This window comes from Pinus tabuliformis, chromosome Q, assembly GCF_031772625.1.
Source record: "Pinus tabuliformis cultivar Carrire ecotype Pingquan chromosome Q, CPIR1, whole genome shotgun sequence".
NCBI lineage: Eukaryota > Viridiplantae > Streptophyta > Pinopsida > Pinales > Pinaceae > Pinus > Pinus tabuliformis.
This window is the reverse complement of record NC_142296.1, coordinates 727,918,849-727,941,296: the sequence shown is the minus strand read 5'-3', so window position 1 is coordinate 727,941,296 and position 22,448 is coordinate 727,918,849.

Below are 22,448 nucleotides of genomic sequence, written 5' to 3'. Positions count from 1 at the left end.
CAAAATTATTGCATGTAAATGGGCATACTACTGTAAGACCTGGTAAGGCATGTGTACCCCTTGGTGATCACCGGTAAAGTCTGGGTTAGACCTAGGTGATAGGGGGGATGTCAGATTAACAATACCCCGGGTAAAAACTCTGAGGGGGGTAAGAGCTAGAGTGAGCGGGATTGTCTCACTTAACAGGTTTGGTTGGAGTTAGTCAAGGAACCCCAAGTCAATTTTAAGGGGGGAATTGTTAGGTAAACTTGACTCAGGATAGAGTCAAAGTTGACCAGGTTAAACAGTGATGGTTTTGGGGCACATGGTATTGTGCTCCCATAGTATTCTACTCGTGGTATTATATGTAATGGAGCTTATGAAAGGCTGGAAGGACTTTATTGTAATGCAAGACCTAGAGGTGAGCGGTGAAGGCTCACTTGGTTGGATTGGCCAAGGTTTTGGCCAATGCTAATAAGATCTTATTAGGTTGGGTTTTTCCCCGGATTTGGGGTTTTCCTAGATAAACATTTGTGTTTATGTGTTTATGGTTGTTGTTGGTTATTTTTATATTTATTCCTTTCAGTAATTATTTATGTTATGCAGTAAATTTCTTAACATGGTACAGTAGAATTGACACTTATTTTTTGAAAAAGGGGTTTAATAGAAGTGAAAATGAACAAACATTATATATCAAGTCAAATGGTAATGATATAATAATTATGTGCTTATATGTAGATGACTTGATATACACATCTTCAAGTGATTTGTTAGTGGAAGAGTTCAGGGGGGCTATAATGACTGAATTTGAAATGATTGATTTGGGTTTGCTCCATTATTTTCTTGGCATAGAAGTGACACAGATGAATGATGGAATTTTTATTTCTCAAGAAAAATATATTTCAAATCTTCTTAAAAAATGGAAAATGGGAAATTGTAAACCCATGAGCACACCCATGAATACAAATGAAAATTTTCTGTAGAAGATGGAGTTGAAAAGGTAGATGCTCAATCCTATAAGAGTCTGGTAGGAAGTCTTTTGTATCTTACTACCACTAGGCTGATATTATGCATGTAGTAGGCTTGATTTCCAGATTTATGCAAAGTCCAAGTAAGATTCATTTTGGAGCAACAAAAAGAATTTTGAGGTATGCCTGTGGAACAAGAAATTATGGAATTTGGTATACTTCATCAAATAATTTTGGGTTGGTTGGTTATACAGATAGTGACTAGGCTGGATCTTTTGATGATAGAAAAAGCACTTCAGGTTATGTATTCATCCTTGGATTGGGTGCAGTATTATGGTGTTCAAAGAAGCAACCAACTATTTCATTGTCTTATATAGAAGCAGAGTATATTGCAGCAACAACAACAACATGTGAAGCAATTTGGTTGAAGAAAGTATTGATAGATCTAAAACAAGAACCAAAATATGCCACAACTATTTACTGTGATAACTTGTCTACCATTGCCATAACTAAAAATCAAGTGTTTCATAATTGCAACAAACACATTGATATCAAATATCATTTCATAAGAGACTATGTGGCAAAAGGAGAAATTCAAATAAAGTTTTGTACAACAAATGAACAGCTTGCAAATATATTTACCAAAGCACTACCTAAAGGGAAGTTCGAATACTTAAGGGATATGCTTGGAATCACCTCATTAAGCATTAAGGGGGAGTGTTGAGGATAATGCTTAAAATAAAGCTATGTAATTGCTAACAAATTAGCCAACAAATTTTGTGTTCTGAGTTATCAGAATTAGGACAACAAATTTATAGATGTAGCTAGTGATCATTCAACAAATTATTAGGGACAATAGATTAGTCAGGTAATGCATAATGAAATTAGAAATATGTGGGCTATATAATAATTTATTCATTGTTCCTATGAAGATATGAGATTCCAATGAGAGTTCAGCTCATGGATTGAGAATCAATATTCTCTTATTTTTGTTCATTGGTTTTGTTTATGTTTTCATATGCATGCTCTTGCTAGATTTAACATTGGTTATGATTTATCTAGTGCATGACTTATTAGAGTTATTGTTGTTTCATGCATGGCTAAAGTTGATATGATTTATCCAATTAATGACTTAGTGAAACTATGATTTTTCTAATGTAAGATTTATTTCCAGTATGAACTACAAAATTGACACGTGGATGTTATGTGGAATTTTGCATCTACAGATAAATACAATTTCCCTAGGTGGGTAGCTACACCTAGAACAACATATTTAAAGAGTTTAACCTTTTTCTATAGAAGATAAATAAGACAAGGGACCTACTTGTTATCTTTCGCTTTCCCTTTGTCTCCTTTGTATGGCTCCCGTCGCTCCTTCTTGAACCTAATATGCTCAATGAGTACCTGCAATCATAAACAGAGGACAAAAACCAATCAAAACAAGAGATCTATCTACTATAAGAAAATGGAATCGAAAGAATTTACACATATAATCATCATACATAAAGACAAGAATATGAGAAAAGGTGTAAACAACTTTATTAAGTAGAAGGAAGAGTTACAACCATAAAGTCCGATCACATGTCACTCATCCAGCTTGATTTCCATCCTTCATCACACCATAAGCACAACACTCCGGTAGCATAACAATACTTGCTTACAATCTCAAACCTCACACCAACAATATCTCCTTACAAATTCTCAAAGTCCAGTCCCTGATCACTTAGATGAGTGCTCAATTTATAGGAAAATGGAGGTAGTTTGGTCATAAATGAGGGTATTGAATGGCCTTCCAAACCTAGAGTTAGTTTCCATGGAGGAAGGGATGAGAGGATAGGAGGTTATTTGATGCATTACCTATCCAATTTCGAGCTCATAGGAGATGATAAGTGTAGGAATCTTCAAGAATGCTCCAGAAGATAAGAATATTCCCAGAACCCTTTGAAGAATTCGCTCAATCTCGCCCAACGCAGGTCAAAGTGGGCCAAAGTGCACTGAAATGCACCCTTACTATTGAAAATAGAAGCAATAAATGATAAAAATAGAATCCAGCATATTCCAATTTTAATTTGTCCTTGAATTAAAATTGTGAATTAAATTCGAATTTAGTCTCGCCAACTGCTTGGAAATAATTAATTAATTCATTATGGACTAATTAGTTGGAGAAATTCAAGTTAGAAGTTTTTCTGCAGTCATGCAACAGTTATCCCTTAAATTAAGGAGATTATCCCTTAATTAAGGAGATAAGATTGAGTTATAATTAGTTAGCTTAGTTTACTGAGTTAAGTCCAATTAAATTAGTTCCAAACTGTTTGAGGAACTAATTGTGAGTTATCGGTCAGTTGATGCATGCATGCACTCAACTAGTGTACTCCAAATAACTGAAGATTCCCTCATCAGAAACTCATGCATGTCTATTCTGAGAAAGACCCAATTGAGCTAAATGTCAAGGATAGTGTACTATTAGTTGCATGTGTTTTCCTATAAAGGAAACCAATGCATGCAGTCAAGGTAAGGTTCCTTGAGGATTGCACAGTTTTACAGGGTGTGAGATCAGTGTGAGAGATCAATGTTACACTTGGTAACAAGAGGATTACCAAGGAGAAACTGCGCAAGGAAATAGGAGGCTTGGAGGGTAGAGGAGAAGGTTTGTGAGAAGCCTTGTTTTCCTGTGAGCATCCAGGAGGATTGTACTGAGAGTTCGCTAGCTGTGAGAGCTAAGGCTTTGTATAATTCTGTGTATTTCCCCCTTGTATGATAATGCATATAGTGGGGTTTTTTAGCTGAGGCTTTCCCCTGAGTATTTTCTGTGTTTCATGTGCATTTATTCTTCTTATTTTGGTTATATGTGTTCATCTATGATTCAGCTCAATCTTTAAGCTTCCGCAAGTTTGATAGTAGAAGTAGATTATAGTATTTTTCTTTGGTATATTGCATTATCGAGTTAATCTACAGTCAGATTTTCTACAAAGATCTCAAAGGAAGATTTGTAGAGAATTTGCAGGAAATTCTACATGGTATCAAAGCTAAGTTTATCGAAGCCAAGTTTATCGGAGCTGTGAATAGTATATGGAGAAGAGAATTCGAAGTTTGAAGTTCAGGATTGCAGGTGCAAATTGAATTCTTATCATACTTCAAAGTTGGCCAATGGCGTTCTATGGCTTGAGACTCGAGTATGCCTTGGAAGGCAGTTCAAATTACATAGCATGGAAGCATGGAAGTTGTATTAGAAGACAACAGCTTGAAGGATTTCATTGATCAAGAAATCCCAAAGCCAGGTTCAAATAATACACAAGAGTTGGTTGAGTGGAAGAAGTGTGTGGCGTGGACGAGACAGATCATCCTTGAGGGAGTTCAAGACCATATTGTCTCGAGTCTCCATGGGAAGGATACTCCATATTCAATGTGGAAGAAATTGAAGGACCTCTACCAAAACAGTAGCGACCAAAGGAAATTGATGCTCAAGGATAAGCTTTGAAGAATCAAGATGGAGAACGACGATACTATTTCCACATATCTGAACAAGCTCACCACCTATAGAGATGAGCTTGGAAGTCTGGGAATAACTATTATCGATGATGATATGGTGAGCCTCGCTCTCCTTGGCCTTCCAAAGAGATGGAATAGCTACCAAGAATCTGCGAATGGAAGGGAGAAACTGTTGGATTGGGAATGACTGTGGTCGGATCTCATGCAGGAGGAGATCAGGAGGAGCACACGAGATGGTTCTTCATCCAAGGATGATGATGAAGAAAATTTGGCCTTAGAAAGTAAGGCAAGGAAAGGGAAGGGGAAGGCGTCCCATTCCAAATCGAATTCTTCTCATGGAGGGAAGAAGGGTGACAAGTCTAAAGTGAGATTCTTTAATTGTCACGAGATGGGACATTATGCGACTAATTTCCCATCGAAGAAGTCCAAGAAGGGATCCTCGGAAGGATTGGAAGGTGAGGCATTAGCTTCTCAGTTCGAAATGGACTTCACCCTCATTGCATGCATGGTGTCATCGATGATGGGTTGTGGGTGGTATCTTGATAGTGGAGCCTCATTCCACATGACCGACAATAAAAGTTTGTTTAGTACCTTGGAGGAGAAAGACCTCAAGATGCACATAGAGATGGGTGATGATGAAAGGTTTAGTGTTTCAGGAGTGGGCACTATTGCTTTTCAGAGGGAGCATGGAGCTTCTATCACCTTGACAAATGTGAAGTATGTGCCTGGATTGAAGAAGAACTTGGTATCAATCATGATGTTGGAGGACAAAGGCTATGATGTTGTCTTTAGTAAGGGAAAGGTTTTCCTTAGACACATCACCATGAGACTGGTGAAACAGATCAGTTCACGAGTTCAGAACCTGTATGCTCTTGAGGTTCAAGATGCATGCAAAGCCTTGATGAGCAAGGAAAATGTTAGAGACTTGGTGGTTGAGAGGGAGAGTAAATTACCTCTCAACATACAGCCCTAGAAGAAGTCTCAGACAATTGTGGAGGAGCCACAATTGGAGATGCTGAGAGGAGACTGAGTGGAGGCATCCACTCATGCAGAGACCTCCAGTAGGGGGAAATTTCGAGCCAAGTGGGCAGAGGGAGCACATGCAGCCATACCTCCAGGTGTGAGGTGGGGTGATGTGAAGTGATAGTCTCAAGAAGGCTGAAATTGGGTAGGATCCATCGAGAGGTTTTATGTCATGGATCGTACCTTGCTACAGGATCCCAAAGTACATAGTAGCGGGAGGAATCAATGGGATTGATGCAGTCAGAGATCAAAGTGACAGAGGCTAGAGCAATCAGACACTAAAGAGCGCAGAGAAGGATTGATAATAGTGCAGAAAGGCTGAGTCAGTAGAAGCACAAAGTTTTCAGTTGACAAAGGCAATAACAGTCAGAGACTTTGATGACAGATGCATCATACTAATTCAGGTTGGATGTTTTTTTGTTTCTGGAGTTGCTGGAGCAACAACACTAGAGAGAAGTGTTGCATGCAGAACATTCCAAAGGTTCAAGATTGAGATCGAGATCGAGATCGAGTTGAATTCCTTTCTTGTTGAGAGGGAGTGTTGAAAATAGAAACAAGAAATGATAAAAATAGAATCCAGAATATTCCAATTTTAATTTGTCCTTGAATTAAAATTGTGAATTAAATTTGAATTTAGTCTCACCAGCTACTTGGAAATAATTAATTAATTCATTATGGATTAATTAGTTGGAGAAGTTCAAGTTAAAAGTCTTTCTGCAGTCGTGCAACAATTATCCCTTAAATTAAGGAGATTACCCCTTAATTAAGGAGATAAGATTGAGTTATATTTGAGTTGTAATTAGTTAGCTCAGTTTACTGAGTTAAGTCGAGTTAAATTAGTTCCAAACTGTTTGAGGAACTAATTGTGAGTTATCAGTCAGTTGATGCATGCATGCACTCAACTAATTTACTCCAGATAACTGAAGATTCCCTCATTAGAAACTCATGCATGTATATTCTGAGAAAGACCCAATTGAGCGAAATGTCAATGATAGTGTACTATCAATTGTATGTGTTTTCCTATAAATGAAACCAATGCATGCAGTCAAGGTAAGGTTCCTTGAGGATTGCACAATTTTATAGGGTGTGAGATCAGTGTTACACTTGGTAATAGGAGGATCACCGAGGAGAAACTGCGTAAGGAAATAGGAGGCTTGGAGGGTAGACCTACCTATGGTTTTCAGTCCATGGTTTTGGACGTGATGGTTTTCGGTCCATGGTATTGGATGCTTCGGCATGCATAAATATGTATTGTAACATTGAAATGAATATAATGAAAAATCAAGCTGGTAGTCCCAGTTTTGGGATCCAGGGGAAAATATCTATGTATATTTGTTTTATGTGTTATTCTCTCGCATTGTCTATTTTCTGTGTTTTAGAATTCATATGCAGGTGATTTATGTACGGGGTTAAAACCTACATTTGGCATTAGAGCTATTTTGGCTTCAAGGGGATGCCTTTGTTGCTGAGGGGTTTTGCTCGGGCCTGTGGTAGACCCTGTTCAGTGGGAGATTTGCAAGATCGATTCTGGTGGTGAAAGAAGATGGCGAACAGTGGAAAGATAGAGATCGATAAATTTAATGGTCAGAGTTCTGAGTTATGGAAACTCAATATGGAGGATCTTTTGGTGGATAAAGATCAGTGGATCGTGGTAGATCCAGGTACTAAACCAACGAGAGTGTCGGATGAAGAATGGAAGAAGTTGGATCGGAAGGCAAAGAGCACAATACGATTGTGTGTCTCAGATTCAGTATTGCTGAATGTATCAGGGGAAGCTACAGCGAAGGCTTTGTGGGACAAACTAGGGACTTTGTACCAATCTAAGTCTCTTGTGAATAAACTGTTCCTACGGAAAAAGCTATATAACCCGAGGATGAAAGATGGAGATTTGGTGACAAAGCATCTGAATGCGTTTAATACTGTGGTAAGTCAGTGATCGTCTATTGATATCAAAATTTCAGATGAAGATAAGTGCATTAGTTTGTTGTGTTCTCTACCAGATTCGTGGGATAGTCTAGTTATTGCAATAGGTAGCAATGCAATTGCCTTGCAGTTTGATGAAATAGTCTCTTCCTTATTGATGGAGAATATGAGAGGGAAAAATATGGAGAGCCAGAATGGTGATGCCTTGTATGTACGAGGATAGTCCTAGAATAGAAAAAAAAATAAGTCATCGAGTGGGAGATCTAAATCTAGAGGGAGATCTAAATTTCGAGGAAAACTTATAAAGGTGGTGTGCTGGAAATGCGGAAAGTAAGGGCACTACAAAAGGGATTGTAAATCTAAAGCTCCTGACAAAGGAAAGGGATCTGATGATGCTCCTTCTGCAAAGGTGAAAACCACCTCAGATGAAGGTGGGGATGTGTACTTGGATTCTTCAAGTACACATGTAGATCATGAAGCATGGTTGATTGACTCAAGTGCATCCTTTCACTTCACTCCCCATAGAGAGTGGTTCTGCGAGTATGAGAAATATGATGGTGGTGATGTCTTCTTAGGGGATGATAGGAAGGCTAGAATCGTTGGTCATGGAAAAGTAAAGTTGAAGTTGCAAGGTGGAAGGGTTAGAACACTTCCGGGTGTTCTACATATTCCTGCATTGGCCAGAAATTTGATTTTTGTAAGCAAGCTGGATGTTGTAGGTGTAAAAACAGTGTTCGAGAAGGATACCTGCAAGATGGTTCGGGGAGCACTAGTATTGATGTGGGGAGCTCAGACTTGAACTCTATACAAGCTACAAGGTAGCACTGTTGTTGATGGGTGCAACAGTTCTGTGGTTCCTGAAAGTGGAGCAGAAAATCTGGTGGTCTCTGGAAAGAAGACCATGCTGTGGCATCAAAAGCTTGGACATATTGGAGTGAAGGGCCTTCGAATACTTCATGGTAAAGGTATGGTAGAAGGTATGAGTAATATCTCTTTGGATTTTGATTTCTGTGAAAATTGTGTATATGGGAAGCATAATCGGGTGAGTCTCCCCTCTGGTGCCAAGAGGGTGAAACAGATATTAGAGCTTGTGCACAGTGATGTGTTTGGACCTGTAAAGGTTCCATCACTGGGTAAGTCTGTGTACTATGTATCATTTATAGATGACTTCTCAAGGAATACATGGATATATTTTCTTAAGAAGAAATCTGAAGTCTTTCACAAGTTTAAAGAATTTAAGGCTCTGGTGGAAAATCAGATAGAGAAGAAGATAAAGGTGCTGAGGACAGATAAAGGTGGAGAGTTTTGCAATAAGGAATTTGAAGAATTCTGTAAGAAGTGTGGTATAGCATGGCATAAGACTACTCCATATACACCTCAGCAAAATGGAGTTGCAGAAAGGATGAACAAGACATTGATGGAAAGGGAAAGAAGCATGCTCAATGGTGCTGAGTTACGATAGGAATTCTGGGCAGAGGTGGTGGAGACAACATGTTACCTGGTTAATAGATCACCTTCATCAGTGTTGGAGGATAAGACTCCACAAGAGGTATGGACTGGTAAGAAACCCTCTCTTCCACATTTGAGGGTATTTGGATGTGATGCACATGTACATGTTCCAAAGGAGAAACGAACCAAGTTGGATAGTAAATCTGAAAAGTGCATCTTTATTGGGTATAAGGATGGTTTAAAGGGTTATAAGCTTTGGAACCCAGCAACAAGGAAGGTTGTGTATAGCCGAGATGTGGTGTTCAGAGAGGTGAAATATGTTATTAAATATCAAGTCCAACCAAAGGAACCAGAGAAGATAGAGTTTGAGCTAAAGGAGGAAGGATTAGACTCTATAGCAGAGGAGGAATCAAAAGATGAAGAGCCACAAACTCCGGGTGTAAGAAGATCAATTCAAGCAAGAAGGCAGCCAGAAAGGTATAGTCCATTTGCTTTCTGTTCAAAATTTTCTTTATCTATTACTAATGATGATCCCAGAACTGTGAAGGAAGCAGTAGATTTAGAGGATGGAAAACTCTGGAAAGATGCCATGGTTGATGAAATGGAATCTTTGCAAAAATGAGGCTTGGGATCTGGTGGAGTTTCCAGTTGGAAGGAAACCCATTGGCAGCAAATGGGTGTTCAAGAAGAGGACAAATGCAAAAGGAAAGGTGGAGAAATACAAAGCTCAGTTGGTAGCAAAAGGTTATTCCCAGGTGCCGGGAATTGATTTTGGTTATATTTTTTCTCCTGTTGCCAAGGTAACTTCTATTAGATTACTTTTATCTGTTGCTCCTGATTTTGATTTTGAGGTAGAACAGATGGATGTGAAGACAAAATATCTTCACAGGATTTGGAAGAGGAGATCTACATGAAGAAACCTGAAGGCTTTGCTGTGAAGGGTAAGAAATAACTGGTATGCAAGTTAAAGAAGTCTCTGTATGGGTTAAAACAGTCACCAAGGATGTGGTATCAGAAATTTGATACATTTATACGAGGACTTGGCTTCACCAGAAGCAAAGCAGATCACTATGTGTATTTTAAATTAATTGGTGATTGTGTTATTTATCTAGTCTTATATGTGGATGATATGTTGCTGGTTGGAAATGACAAAGAAATTATCCAGGATTTGAAGACACAATTGTCCTCCAAATTCGACATGAAAGATCTTGGTGCTGCAAACTATATTTTTGGCATGGAAATTAAAAGAGATCAGGAAAAGAGGAAGATTTGGTTAAACCAGAGGAAGTATGTCGAGACAATACTGCAGAGGTTTAATATGCAGGATAGTAAACCGGTGAAGGTTCCTATTCCTGTAAGTGTAAATTTATCTGCTGAATAGTGTCCCAAGACACAAGAAGAGGAAGAGGATATGTCCCGTGTTCCATATACAAGTGTAGTCGATAGCTTGATGTATATAATGGTTTGTACTATACCAGACATTGCACATGCAGTGGGAGTATTGAGCAAGTTTATGTCAAAGCTAGGGAAGGAGCATTGGAGAACAGTGAAGCGAGTTTTCAGGTATTTGTGTGGCACTAGTGATTATGGTTTGTGCTACCAAGGAAGACCAGGATTGGACAAAGTTTTGGATATCCATGGATTTGTTGATGCAGACTGGGCTGGAGATTTGGATCAGAGAAGATCTACAAGTGGGTATGTGTTTAACCTATTTGGAGGTGCAGTCAATTGAATGAGTAAGAAACAATCTGTAGTGGCACTATCAACAATAGAGGCAGAATACATGGCAGCCACTCATGCAAGCAAGGAAGCAGTTTGGTTGCAAAGATTGTGTTCAAGTATGGGGTTAGTACAGGGAGCTATAAGGATAGACTGTGACAGCCAAAGTGCAATTTTCTTGGCAAAGAACCCTGCTTATCATTCAAAGACAAAGCACATTGATGTTCAATATCACTTTGTGAGGGATATGATAGAAGACAAAAAGGTGTTGCTAGTAAGGGTGGACACTTTGAAGAATATAACAGATGCATTGAAAAAATCTGTGAGCTCTAAGAAGTTCTCCTGGTGTAGAGAAACAATGGGCACTTAAGGGCTGGAAAAATGACTAAGCTCTCTTGTGGCCCCCTGTGGAAAGAAAACAACAAGTGGGAGAATGTTGGGTTGTGTTATATTCTTTCCATGACTAACCTACGTAGTGAATCGGGGGGTTAGAGGGGGGCGGGCGGGAAATTTTTTTTTGGACCCTATATTAGGTTGGGCAAACCTACCTATGGTTTTCGGTCCATGGTATTGGATGCTTCGGCATGTATAAATATGTATTATAACGTTGAAATGAATATAATGAAAAATCAAGCTGGTAGTCTTGGTTTTGGGATCCAGGGGGAAATATATGTGTATATGTGTTTTATGTGTTATACTCTCGCATTGTCTATTTTCTGTGTTTTAGAATTCGTATGCAGGTAATTTTTGTACGGGGTTAAAACCTACAAGGCTTTGTATAATTCTGATGTATTTCCACCTTGTATGATAATACAAATAGTGGGGTTTTTTAGTTGAGGCTTTCCCCTGATTATTTTATGTGTTTCATGTGCATTGATTCTTCTTCTTCTGGTTATATGTGTTCAGCTCTGATTCAGCTCGATATTTAAGCATTAGCAATTTTGATAGTAGAAGTAGATTATACTATTTTGCTTTGGTATATTGCATTATCGAGTTAATCTATAGTCAGATTTTCTACAGAGATCTCAGAGGTGGATTTGTCGAGAATTTGCAAAATTTCTACACTTACATGGGCCTACCTACACTGAAGCACATTTACCCTTGACCAAGGCTACGCTGGTCCCTCAAGGAGGCATTTTTGGAGGTCTTCAAGCCAGGAAACTTTCAGGGAAGGAGGCATTCAAAGTGATGACTTATCTAGGGCATGTAGCAACTGGATTAGGGTTTGATGAGTCCTAATAGAACTGATCTGAATGTTGGGAGTGATGTGCCCAAATGGATCTGTAACAGTGGATACTAGACTTAATAATATGTTGTTTAAGATGACATATCTATATCTATTTTGTTGCTATATATATATATATATATATATGCATGGATGAGAACTAACCTACAGATTGGAAAGAACTATATGATAACCAAGATCTACTCTTCCATTGGGGAGGTTCGAAACATCCAATGAGGAATGGTATGATGTAAATTGCTCTATTACATTTGGTATCTACTTGATATGCACTCTTATGACATGGGTAAAATGTAAATGGCAGGTGACAAGACTACCTGACTGGATTATTCGATGAAAAGTATCCAACCAACGCTGTAGTTTGGTCCATATTAGGGTGTTAACCCTAGTGTAAGGAGGGGTGGAGGTATTTCCCACCATGTGACCTCCAAACCTAGAATTGTGGGAGGGCAATGATGGACATGCTCCCCTAGCCATGTGATGATGATTGCTAGTTGGTGTTGACCCTAGTGTAAGGAGGGGTGGAGGTATTTCCCACCGTGTAACCTCCAAACCTGGAATCATGGGAGGGCAGTGATGGACACGCTCCCCTAGACATGTGATGACGATTGCCAGTTGCCTGCTGGGGAAGTTAGGTCGATATAGTCGATGCTTCCACCATATTGGTTTTATCAGTGGTTAGATTGGTATAGCCGATGCCATAGTATATAACAACAGAGGATGGATAGGGTGGGAACGGAAGTAGGTTAGGAAGGATAGGAGGATATAGATTAGTTGGAGACTCTTGATGGGAAGTGGTATCATTGCCTGACTTATTAAATTTTACTACTATAACTCTCTCTCTATTTTGTTATGCCTTATTGTCAAACTACTTTCGAACTCCTTGTATCTTTTTCACTCTAACTTCGGGATGAAGTTTTCTGAAGGAGGGGTGTATGTAATTCCCTACTTAATCTTATCATGCAAATTTTATTATTATTTAAATCACCTGAAAATATTGACTTGTAATTATCAAGAAATATTGGTGCATACCTACATTTGTGAAATTGTAATTTTATTTACTGATATAAATTTTATTATTTTTATTATTCAATTCCCAACTTGTCTTCTCAAATTTAAATTTGGATAGGATATGGTCTCCTTCCATTTATTCCTAATTAAATATCCATATCTCAAGGTGTCTTCTCAAAATCTATTTGGAAGAAGATATGGTTTTCTCCAATTAATTTCCAAATTAAATATTCATATCTTATCCCCAAAATTTCATCTCAAATCTACTTGAACAAGATATGGTAAGAAAAGTCAAGGATACTAAATGAAAGGGTGAGGGGTAGTCATGGTATTAACGATAGGTGGTTGAGGTGGATGGGAGGAAGAGGCGTAAAAGGGGAAGGATGATGAGAGGAGAGGGGGGATCCTTGGTCTTGGTTTTGGTTTTGGTTTTGTTTTAGAGGATTTTTATTTGGAGGAGGGATGTGGAGAAAGATGAGGGAGATCAAAATTGGATTTGGAGAGTGTTTGTTAAACTTGGACACACTACATCTGGTTGGACTTTGGCTCAAAGGGCTAGTGCACCTGTGGAGGTTCCCTAGGCTAGGAAATACTTCCTAGTTGGCTGGGAGGCAAATTCAGTCGGGTAGTCAAGAGGAGCATCCAAACAGAGTTAGGCGCTCAGGAGCATCTCAACTAAGCTATTGGAACATGTATTCCTCTGTTTATTGATTACTTATGTAAATGGTTGCGATGAAATTCTTACTTATTTAATTTGTGGTAAACAATTTTTAATGGTATATTATCATCAAATAAATGTTTATATATAAATAAGTTATTTCCCATCTTATTGTGTTTAAAATTAGAGAAATTTAGTTTTTAGTTAGAGGACCTTAGGAGGGAGCCTCACACTCCCCACCCATAACATAAGGAAGGAATACCTATCCCACTCATATACACAAGGTACATCTCCCCAACCATAAACAAGGTCTCCTCACCCACAACCTAAAGGAGGAATCCATATCTCAATCCTCAACTATATAGTCTCTTGGTTCACAACCTAAGGGAGAAAACATAATATCAATCCATACCTCAGAACCAAGCTCCCTGAACAAACTCACTGGCCTCCTAGTTCATTTACCTAGGGGAGTAACAATCTTCCAGACTAATCCATAGGTCTCCCAACTGTAGCCTATGGAAAATTGTCCATCACATGATTTTGAATAGTCAGTTATCCCTCCCTCGTAGAGAGGGTTCTCAACAACTCCAAGTTGTTCTCTGAAATAAGCAAACTTAATATCATCAATGGATTTGTCAACACATCGACAACTTGTTCATCAATAGGGACATATTCAAGCTTCATAACTCTCCTCTAGACAATATTATGAATATAATGATACTTAATCCCAATGTGCTTCAACTAGTCATGGAACACTAGGTTCTCAGAAAGCTTCAAACATTTTTTTATTATCACAATATATAATGGTTGATTCCAACACTTGATCAAACAAACCAACAAACAATTTTCAAAGCCACACAACTTCATAACAGGAAAAACATGTAACTATATATTTAGGTTGAGTCATACTCAAAGCAACATAAGTTTGCTTTCTATTAGAACATGAAATCATAGCGGAGTCCAAACTAAAACAAAATGTAGAAGTGCTCTTTCTATCATCAGATCTTCCAACCCAATCAAAATCAGTAAATCCATGCAATTTCCATTCTCCATTAGAATCATATCTCAGACCATACTCAATGGTACCATGAAAATATCTCAGAATATGTTTTGTTATAACACAATGCACATGAAGGGGCTCAACCAAGAATTGGCTCAACATGTTCACAACATAACAAATATTAGGTCTAGTGTTCACAAGGTAGTTCAACGAGCCAATCAGTTTGTGATCCATAAAGGGATTAATCAAATCAGAATCACAATCCCAAATCTTCTTCAAATTTGCCACCATAGGTGTGTCCATGGACTTGTAGTCCATCATTCCAAACCTCTGAAGGATCAATATAGTATATTTTCCTTGTCCAACAAAGATTCCATTAGGCTTGTTCCAAATTTCCAATCCCAAATAGTAATACATAAGACCAAGATCCTTCATTTCAATTTCATAAACCAACTCCCTCTTACATTGAAAATTAGAACCTCAACCCCAGTCATAAAAAAAGCATCCACGTACAGTAGCAACATCAAGGGCTCCCCATCACCAACTTTAAAATACAATTTTGGATCAACATCGCTCTTCTTGAATCTAAGACCCAACAAATAATCATCAATGTGGGAGTACCATGCATGAGGAGCCTACTTTGACCCATACAGGGATTTATTCAATTTAAAAACATGTTTTTCTCTATCATGGACCTCAAAACCCTAAGGTTGCTCAATATAGACTCCCTCTTTAATGATCCCATTTAGAAAAGCATTCTTGACATCCATTTGATGCATTTCCAACCTAGAATAGAAGCAAGAGAAATGATAGATCTAATAGAAGCATACCTGGAAACGGGGGAAAACGTGTCATCATAATCCTCTCCCTCTTTCTAGGAGAATCCTCAGGCCACAAATTTTTCCTTGTACTTTTCAACACTTCCATCAATAGCATGCTTGATTTTGTAGATTCACTTTGAAGGCACGACAAATTTTTGTTCATGCCCATGCACAATTTCCCAAACATCATTCTTCATTATACATTGATATTCTTTCATCATGGCATCTTTCCAAACTTGATTCTCATCATCTTCTTTATAAGAGCATGGCTCAGACTTAATGATCTTGTACATGATTGCAACATAACCTGAGTACTTCTTTGGCTTCTTGCTTTCCTTGAAGGTCCCACGAGATGCAACATGTCCTTCAACTTCCTTCAATGTTCTTTTGAGCCAGATAGGTCTCTTTATAGTCTCAAGTACAATGGCCTTTTGAGATTCAACAAATTCATGATCATGAGATTCTTCATGAGGATCTTGTTCCATTAGTTCAGGTTCTTTAGGTTTTGATTCCACATTCTTTGGAGCCACTTGAATCTCATCATTAAAGTACAAGTGTGATCCTCTAGATTTCCAAAAAGCAACATGCTCATAAAAAATAACATCCCTACAAATCTCAATATAGCATTTCCCCAAAACATAGATCCTAAAGGCCTTTGTATCTTCATTGTAGCCCACAAAATTTCCCTTCTTCCCATAAGGCTCCAACTTTGTCATCTTCTCCTAAGGAACATGAACATAAATAAGACAACTGAAAATTCTCAAATGCTCAATATTGGGTCTCTCACCTGTAAAGACTTCTTTGAGAGTCTTATAATCCAAGACTAGGACTGGGAATCTATTTTGAACATACACAACATTCTTCGTAGCTTCTCCCCGTAGAAACATTAGTAACTCTTAATCATGAAGCATGGCTTTGGTAGCTTCCATAATGGTCCTATTCTTCCTTTCAACAACTCCATTTTGTTGAGGATAGTAGGGAATTACTAGCTCCATGTTAATTCCAGCATCCTTGTAAAAGTCCATAAGCTCATTGGACATATATTCCCCTCCATTGTCAAACCTCAAGGTTTTGGTTCTTCTTCCTATATCATTATCTACCAGTGCCTTGAACTCACAAAACTTATTAAACACTTGATCCTCAATTTTTATGAGGTAGACCCACGTTTTGGGAGAGTAATTAACAATAAAGGATACATAGTACAAATTTATACCCAAGGATTTATCAGACATTGGCCCATAAACTGTAGAATGAATGAGGTCCAATATTAATTTGGACCTAGAATCACTGCTAGTACATATTCCTTTAACATTATTTCCAAGGGTACATCTATTACATACTCCATCATGTTCTATTTTGATTTTTGGAACACCTTTAACAAAATCTTTCATCCTAAACAATGCTTTATAATGAACATGAGTGTACCTTCGATTCCATAGCTTGTAGAGATCAGTGGTGTTATGCAACAAATCTTGAATAGATTGAACAATGAGATAATATAGGCCTCCAATTATTACACCAACGACTTTATAATATTCAAAAGAGGCATCCTTATTCCATACTATGACTTTGCGATCAACAAAAGCAATTGTATATCCTTTATCTCCAAGAGATGAAATGGATAGCAAATTCTTCTTCAACCCAGGAACATAAAAAATATTGTTAAGTTTAATATTACTCCCTAAATCCAATTTAATGGATGATTAGACAATACCTTTGACTTCATACTTGACATTGTCTCTAAGCTCCACTCTTTGTGATATCTTCTTTTCAACCAATTCATTGAGATGATTACGACTTCCAGTCATGCACCTAGAGGCACCACTGTCCACCAACCATATTTCATCATGACCTGCAATGGAACCTGTAAAAGCATAATAAAATGAGTATTCTTCATTAGTATCTCTTTTCTTTAGTCCCTTATTTGAATTCATCAAGGTTAGAAGTATAATTATGTTGCTTCCTTTTTCGATCTCCACTCCTTTGATAGTCATCCCTTTGATTTCTTTGAGGACAATTATCTTGATAGTCACCATATGATTAGCAATGATAACATTGAACATTAGTCAAATATATTTTATCTCTTATATCCCTTATATCTTGAGATGGAGGAGGTCCTCTTTGAGGTGCAGGTTCCCTTCTTGGAGCAGATCTAGAATTTGGTCTTCTACCAGAACTTCTTTGAAACCTTCCAAAATTAGGTTTTCTTTTATTCTTCTTGGAATAAGACGCTAAAGCTTCTTCATTTGTATCTTCATTAGGGTCTCTTGAATGAATTCTTGATTCTTCATGAGTGTATACATCCCACAACTTCTTAATTGAATGTGCATTTTCTCTTGCACTAATGCTTACTACAAAAGGATCCCAAGATCTAGGCAAACCACCCAAACTAACAATGACCAATTCTTTGTTAGATATTTCTTCACCAATGGCCTCGAGTTGATCTCTTATTTGAGATATCCTTACAAAATATGATGCCATTATATCATTCTTTGCCATCTTGATATTGCGAAGTTGGCATCTCAAACTTATATATTTGATCAGGTGCTCATGTCCTAAGTGTCGTAAAATGCTCAAAATTTAAAGTGCTTAGAACTGGTTCAAAGTTGAATGACTGGAAAGTGCTCGTCTTCCCGATTTCGGCGCCACAAACGGTTCGAAAAACGGTCGCCGTATGAGGAAGTTATGGCAAAAAGAAGAATTTGTCCATAACATTAGAAATTTTAATTTTTCAAAAAAAAATTAAAAAAGGAATATTCTGCCGGGCACGAAATCCGAGACAACCACCAAACATTAAATGTAACTGCAGTTAAGTTGGCGGAATTTTGGCAGGAGTGCCAAATTTGGCGGAGCTAACTGGAGTTAACTAAGTTAGCTGGAGTTTTTCTAGGGGCAAACTGGAGAAACTTTAAATGGCCATAACTTTGGCTAGGAAAGTCAGTTTTGGAAGATTTTTTATTTTTTTTTTATTATTTTTTATTATTTTGGGTATTTTAGACCTTGTGAAGCCATGGGTGCAGGTCTTACAGCCATATGAGGTCATTTGCAAAGGTTTTGGAGCCGTGAAAGTTCTAGGAGCCACTAGGGCCCAGTTTTGTGAAGACTGTATAGGGTTGCAGGTATCCATTGGAGGTGATCCAATAGTCAATCCTGAAGGATTCAAGTGTTCTAAATCCATTTTTACCATCTATTTCTCCTGTAGATTCTTCTATTCAGCTGTATTTTCAATTTGAGCATTTAATAAAAACAAGGACAAGCCCGGTTGGGAGCTTTGGACCCAGCAGACGTAGCCCTGAAGGGGGTGAACTGCTTTATCAACTTCTTTTGCATTTGTGGTTGATTTATTTTGTAGAATTTTTTTTTTTTAAATGTGTTAAACAGTAAAAGGAAATAACTCTGCTATGCTTAAATGGGTCATGAACAGCTGAAAATTTCATGTGTTTTCTTTCTGCAAGACATGGAAATCTTTTAAACATGTTTAATTCTGAATTGAATACCTTGCAAACAAATTTCAAGTAGTTTCAAATTTAGATCAATATTGGTTGATGTTTTTAATAATGTATAATCTAATTATGGCATCATGCATATTTGGAAGTTTGATGATAAAAAATATAGGGAACTAGATGATCCCTAATTGACTTTATAATGATGCTTCTTGCCAAAATTTCATCTTCCCGAGACTTCTCTTTTCCTGCTTAATTAGTTGGTTCAGTCACTTTACCTGTAACAATGCCCAAAACCTTGTGCCTTGCAAGTACTAGGTCCATCATAGCCTTACATGACTTGTAATTAGTATTTACTTCAAGATTTTTCTTGGTCTTTATGAAGGAATTCATGATGAAGATAATGAATATGACCAACCAAAATCAGAATATGAAGAATCCGAAACTCTTCAAAGGTGCTCTCAATGCTTCTTCAAGGTGATCTTACAACTCTTTCCCTTCACCAAAGCTCTAATACCATGTTGATTTTTTAGTGCATGCAAGGCTAGTGTAGTTTTTCAAAATTGTTAACTACTTCCAATTATATATTCAATATTATTTTTGCATTCCAATCATAAAGCAGTTATACATGAAAAACTTCAACCATTCACTTTCAAAAATAGAGCATTAGAGATCACAATGAACAGTAAAATAAGAGACAAGAGACACTAGAAATTAGGCTCACAGGCAGGGAAAAACCCATAAGGGGAAAACCCAACAAATATTTCCTTATGAGAGAGAAATTATGTTCACCAATAGTACATTAGAATATTCCAACAAAAATTTAAAATGTGAGCTCAACAATATCCAAGTAAAAACTAGTCAACTAAAAGGGATAAAAGTTTATTGGTCAAAGATTAAAGTTTGCAAAAAAGGGCCAATTTTTGGCTTGACGTAGTTGATCACAAGGGCCAAAATTAGGTCCTAAAATACCTCAGAAGATACAATCAATGAACCACTTAAAATTTTGATTAAAGCCTCAGTCAAACCCCATAGCCAACCCAAGTGAACGAACCATAATCGAAGTGAAACTTCAATCAAATATGATCAATGTATCCTTGCAATTTTTGGCCTACTTCAATAGTCAAAATCTCAGTCAAAAATATCCACAATAGCCCAAGTTAAAGAAATTCAAACAAAGAAGAAATGTTGGTCAACATAGATAAGATTCTCGTTCAGATTCCTTCGTACATGTGAACTCGCTCTCTTGGTATTTTATATTAGATGTGATTATGTGATGTGTGTCCATATGAGGTCCAACGAGAGTCTAATTATATGATTTTTAGGAGATTCCTTTTCACATATTACATGTTGACTTGATGACCATGAGGCCAACTTGATCAAACTCAAAAATTTGAATTTTCTCCTTCGCTTTTCAATGAAAAATGTTGACCATAGATACCCAAAACTTCAACAAAAAAATGGGGCCATTTTTGCTACAGTATGTCTTATAGGCCATTTTGTCACATCTGGTCAATATGCCTACAAATCGGATCAATCTACATCCATGAATATGTTGTCATCATCCCTATGCAAATCCATAAGCATGACCTTTCCAAAAAGTCTGATTTTCTAGGATTAACTGTTGAAAATCAATGCTTTTAGCCCCAACGTACCCTGTCCTTTAGCCACTCGTATTCAACATTGGTTGCTCCCTTCTACACCAACATTGATTAACACTAGTTTCTCCTTGCTAGGGGTGCGCTGATTCTAGAAATTTGGGAAAATAAAAAATATTTTTAAAGCTTCCTCTTCTAGAAGCTTCCAGGGGTTGTTTTAATCATTTTCCTTGGATAAGAAGCTTGAGTCCTATCTGATCGTATCTTGGAGACTTCACCTCATCCCTTGAGCTCATCCTCCCATTATGTGGATCTCAAGCTCATTATGGTAAATACTAAACTACCATCCCTCTCTTATAAATTTACTGCCATCCATAACACCAGGGTTGGCTTTTGGACACTGATTATGCCCTCATGTTGCTGCCTTAAATCTAAAGGAGTCATCATCTTCATGCATTATGGTAACATTGAGGTGTGCTTTGTGACGAGGAAGGACAAGTCAACTTGGGGAGATCTCTACAAGATCAACTACTATTCTTGGTTGTAAACTCTCTCCTATTTCTATTAATACAAAGAGTATTTTTTTCCTATATGTGTTGTGTTACATTTACATTCATGTATTTCAATGCCTTGCTAATTCATTGAATAGAGTAATTGAATTATGCTACATAGATGTTGTGGATCCTTGGCTTGTTTTAGTTGCATGTGTAGGTTCTAATTATAGCAATCAAAGCTACAATTGGAGATTACAATCAAGGAGGAAAGTAAATCTTGTGACATATTCCAAGTAGGCTTCTTTCCCATTCTTCAATTTCTCTAAGTAAAACTCTATATTCTTTTCCTTTTGTTTTTCTAGACCAGTCCACTAGGTCTAGGGAAATTACTTTTGTCCACAATCATAAATTCTGCATAACAAATTGGCGACTCCGTTGGGGATCATTTTCTTCCCTTAGTGGTTTCCTTAACCTTAGCACCTTTTTCACCTCTTGAACCGACCTTGATTGCCTCACTCAAAGCTTGATTGACCCTAGGAAAACCCTTGTCTGCACTTGATTTAATTTTTTTTGTCATAATTTGGTCGAATATGCTTAAACACACTCCTCGGTTTGGAGATAGAGTGCTCTAGCACACCTCCTCCTTCTTTGCACCTGCGTTGCAAAGCACTAGTGCTTGTTCTACACCTGCGTTGATCTCTGTAACACGAAAAAAATTACCTCTTTTCCCTTGTTCTCTGATATGATTTGTTCCAACTAGTTTTCCTTTTATCCCTAAGTGTGTCTTGGTCTCTGAAAAGCCTTCACTTCATTTCTTTTTGGTTTTAATAGCCTTTGATAAGAATTTGTATGGATTTTGCTTTGTTCTTGTCAATGAGGTCATTGGCGAACTTTTTCTTGATCATTGATTACTTGAAAGCTTTGATATTACAATCATCATTCTGTATTGTTTCTCATAGCATAGATTTATCAAGCATCTTAGTTTTCATTTCATTTGGAAATTAATAGGATCGAAAAGCAAAATATCATCATTTTGCATTATATTTAGGGTTTTGTATGTGAAAAAAATTGGAACAGTTGCATTAGGGGAATTGATTTAACAATTTTGTTTGCTGCATTTTGTATGTTAAATGAATCTCTGTCCTCTTTCCTCCCTATTGTAGCGGCTACAACCACCCTCCAAAATTTTTCCTTAGCCTCATTTTGGAGCCTCCCTTCCAACCTTCACAACAACTTGCCTTGCTTCGTCAAGTTCACAAGCTTCATTGTCTTTCTTGCACAAAGGCAAACTGTCAGTCACAGCTTGATCCATTCCCCTCAATGGCTGTTCACCCGGACTTGTTCCAGCTGTAGGCTGAGTAGCTTCCCCTTGAAAATTGCACATTTTTGGAGGGAAACCAACCTTTCCTCCAGAAATTGTGCAATCCTCTCTAGTAGCCTGCTAGGCTCCAGGATTGCGCAATCTTGCCTGCCAACATTCCCAGTAGGATTTGTGCAAATTTCCCCAGCAAGGCAACTCAGCCCAGAATGTGTGCAAATCTAGGCAGCAGTCAGCTGCTCTGCCCAGAAATTGAAATCTCTTGGGCATCCAGCCCAGCTCCCAGCTAGAAATGCACATTTTTTCTCTAGT